Source organism: Sciurus carolinensis, chromosome 19, assembly GCF_902686445.1.
Source record: "Sciurus carolinensis chromosome 19, mSciCar1.2, whole genome shotgun sequence".
Classification (NCBI taxonomy): Eukaryota; Metazoa; Chordata; class Mammalia; order Rodentia; family Sciuridae; genus Sciurus; species Sciurus carolinensis.
Genome location: NC_062231.1, coordinates 30,688,821 through 30,692,956, shown reverse-complemented (window position 1 = coordinate 30,692,956; position 4,136 = coordinate 30,688,821). Strand labels below are relative to the sequence as shown.

Here is a 4,136-nt window from a genome sequence, read left to right as displayed (position 1 = left end):
AAGTTTCCGTTTCCTACAGAGCTAAACCAGGCTTGCCATCTGGGCCGAGTCATGGTCCTAGGTGTCGACCCAAGGTACCCGAAAGCTCACGTCCACAGGAGAGCCAGCACGTGTGTTCACCCCTGTGTTATTTAAAATCAGCGCACACTGAGTCTTTCAACAGGTGATGCATGCGCAAACCATGTGTATCTGGACAAGCAATGAGGTTCAGAGAAAATGAATGGGCTCGTGGGTGGCGGAATCCAGGACCTCACAGAAGCTGCCCGCTGGGCACCTGAACATGTTGACCCTGGGCTAGTGCCGCTTCAGCAGCACATATGCTGAAATCCGAACAATACAGAAAGATTAGCATAGCCCCTGCTCAAGGATAACATGCAAATCCATGAAGCAAAAAATTCCCTATTTTTGGTCACAAATATATGAAGAAACGTTAAACATCTCGAGCAATTAGAAAAATGCAAATTGAAAGTACACCGAGATTCCGTCTCGCTTGAGTCAGAATGTAATTATGAAGAATACAAACAACAATAAGTGTTGGTGAGGCTGTGGGAAAAGGTTCACTCATACGTTGCTGGTGGGACTGCAAATTGGTGTGGCCACTCTGGAAAGCAGTATGGAGATTCCTCAGAAAACTAGGGATGGAACCACATTTGACCCAGCTATCCCACTCCTCAGTTTATACCCAAGGACTTAAAATCAGCACTCTACAGTGACACAGCACATCAATGTTTATAGCAGCTCAGTTCACAGTAGCTAAGCTACGGAGCCAACCTAGGTGTCCTTCAGCAGATGAGTGGATGAAGAAAATGTACATACACACAATGGGATATTACTCGGCTTTAAAGAAGAATGAAATTATGGCATTCACTGGTAAATGAATAGAGTTGGACTAGTTTTACTTTGACTTTTCTTATGTCTCAGAACCGAATCCCTTTTCAAGCACTCAGCAGCATGGATGGGGGGCAGTTTCCCCCCTCTCTTCCTGATGGACACAGTCAGGCCTGCGCTGAGCCAATCACAGGGGTTGGGGGGCGGGCAAAGGGAAACACGGGGCCAATCAGATGTCAGAGTGGGGAGTAAAGGCGGGAAAGGGAGGCTGCCTTGCCTCTGAGGCCTGGTCCGATACTGTAAGCTCTGACCCACCTGCTCTGGACCCCTAGTTGATGTTGAAAATCTGTTTATAGCTTCTCAGGGGAGAAGCTGACATTAGGGAGAAACCCCGACAAGAGGGGGAACACAGAAGAGGAGGAAAAAGCCAGTGACTGAGGACAGGAGAAAGAGCGCCTCCGGTCCGCGCTGAGGCCAGGCCCACCCTGGCCTACCCCGCACTGTTCGTGAACTGGCTTGTGATAGACGCCAAGCTACCTGTACCTTCCGTGATTTGGAAGCACGCGCCTCCCATAGCCTCAACGGGGTTGCAGGCTAGCCCACCCACGTTTTAAAGAAAAACAAATAACCAGTTGTCTACAGGCGCACCACCGACGGGAGCAAAGGGTGCACTTGCCTCCGAATGATGCACGGCCTGTGTGAACGGACGCAGGCCTGCTCTGTCCTGGGTAAAACCCAGGGACACTCATCCCAGGGAGAAAAAGGGGATGAGCCCCGGGGACCACGCTGTGGGCCACCGCTGTGGGCATGGAGTGCCGCTCCTGTCTTCAGAGCCCTCCCATCGACAACGCGGGCTCTCCAGGCCTCCGCATCGCGAGTTCCCAGGACGCCCATGTGCGCCCACGTGCGGCACCCGGAGGAGGCCTGGGTGCTCGCGAGCGACGAATGGTCCTTAACACGGTCGCAGTCGAGGCTGACTTAAGGAATTCTTAATGGAATTTATTTCTAGCACATTACTTCACGAATGCTATCCTTGTAGATTCATATGTATTCAGTGGTTGCTTTTGAGAAATCTAAAAATATGGTCCCCTGGCGTTTGCCCTAGAACAGCGTGCTTGCTCAACGCAGCCATACAGTTACACCATATGGGAGGTTCTTTCAAACAGGCTCCTCTTTTAGGATCAGTCTGCCGCTGCCGCCCAGGGTGCAGTCTCCTGAAGGGCCTCATTTAGGGACAGCATTTCTGGGCTGTCCCTGCCTTTAGGGATTTTAAATAACCTGTAGTTTGGGCTTGCCACCAGGAGAGGGCAATCGAGCCCTTGTCTAGATGATTTCATAAAAGAAACAGTGAAATAGCATCAAACAAAACAGATTTCCAGAGTATTTTCTCTAACTCGATTACCAAGGGCTGATTTCCAAGGTACCAAGGGCTGACCCTACTAAAGTACCTTTTCTTTCTGACACACTTAAGCTTTCTGATTGGTAGTGCTATCAAGTAAAAAGTTCTTGAGTACCTTGTTTAGTGACAAGTAATTTGCTAATACTTGATAAATAATCTCTTAGATTCAGTTCTTTTATTTCTAAGTGCAATATGTAGCCATAACTACTTGGTTTCCTATCAATTGCTTCCCATCAATGGAGTGTGGGGCTCAAGGAAGGCCATAGCTACTGCTCTGAGTCTCAAAGATGATCATTTTAAAATAAGTTTATTAAAAACAATATAGATTTCTCCATGAGTCTGTGGTTGCCAAATTTAAAAACTACCTCCGCCTACCATTCCTTTGTACCCATTGTCTTCAGATGTATTTCTGACAAGAACCAAGTCAAGGATAGGAGCATAAATCCCAACTCTTGCTTGGTACACGCACCCCAGAGCTTCCCAGGCCTGCGGATCTCACTCAGATGCAGGTAGAAGGGGCAGCTCCAGGTGGAGGCAGGCACACACCCCAGAGCTTCCCAGGCCTGCGGATCTCACTCAGATGCAGGTAGAAGGGGCAGCTCCAGACAGAGGCAGGCACACACCCCAGAGCTTCCCAGGCCTGTGGATCTCACTCAGATGCAGGTAGAAGGGGCAGCTCCAGGTGGAGGCAGGCACACACCCCAGAGCTTCCCAGGCCTGTGGATCTCACTCAGATGCAGGTAGAAGGGGCAGCTCCAGACAGAGGCAGGTGTGCACCCCAGAGCTTCCCAGGCCTGTGGATCTCACTCAGATGCAGGTAGAAGGGGCAGCTCCAGACAGAGGCAGGTGTGCACCCCAGAGCTTCCCAGGCCTGTGGATCTCACTCAGATGCAGGCAGAAGGGGCAGCTCCAGGTGGAGGCAGGCGTGCACCCCAGAGCTTCCCAGGCCTGTGGATCTCACTCTGATGCAGGTAGAAGGGGCAGCTCCAGACAGAGGCAGGCACACACCCCAGAGCTTCCCAGGCCTGTGGATCTCACTCAGATGCAGGCAGAAGGGGCAGCTCCAGACAGAGGCAGGCGTGCACCCCAGAGCTTCCCAGGCCTGCGGATCTCACTCAGATGCAGGCAGAAGGGGCAGCTCCAGACAGAGGCAGGCGTGCACCCCAGAGCTTCCCAGGCCTGCGGATCTCACTCAGATGCAGATAGAAGGGGCAGCTCCAGGTGGAGGCAGGCACGCACCCCAGAACCCCTGGGTCCTCACACTCTGCTGTCTCTCCTGTCACACACAACACCTGAAGGGCCTGTGGGAATGACCTCACCCCTTGCTGGACTTGGTCAGGAGAGAGAAAACCACACTGATTTACGTGCTGTTCATAGTCAAGCGACAGACAGAGATGAAACCTGAAAACCCAGTAACTCAGACTTTTTTCTCTGTACAACAACCCAGGTTCATTTTGCATACTGAGACATGGATACAGGTGAGGGGTGTTTGCTCACTATTTTCTTCTGAGAAGAGGCGAAGGATGAAGAAATGGCTTCAGTTGAAAGAGCAGGAGCATTGATAAGAGGCAGCAAAGACCCAGTTCTGTCACAATCCGCTAATGGTCAAGCTCAAACTCCCCAGACCTCTAAAAATGACCTTCTTGTCAAACCAGGGTCAGACCCAGCCGCTGGTTGTCCAGGGTGCTTCCTGTGTGCCTGCTGTCTGCTGGTTTGCTCACGTCACCCACACGCTCCATAGTCCCCCAGACAGAGAAGGGAACGTAGGGGGAGACCTGCCACCTGACCAGGGCCACCAACTCATGCAGTGGGGCTGGGGCCCCCCAGTCTACCTGGACCCTGGCCAGCTGGGCTTCCTCGTTCACTTTGAAGGTGCAGACGAACAGGAAGACCAGCAGAGGCTTGGGGG

General features: G+C 51.9%; 1 non-coding gene across 1 annotated transcript; it reads left to right on the top strand.

Annotated features, from left to right (window-relative positions):
• The first annotated feature begins 297 nt into the window (after positions 1-297).
• Positions 298-407, top strand: LOC124971250 (U6 spliceosomal RNA). The gene has a single exon (XR_007106305.1). It is a non-coding gene; the product is annotated as a U6 spliceosomal RNA (small nuclear RNA).
• The last annotated feature ends 3,729 nt before the right edge of the window (positions 408-4,136 follow it).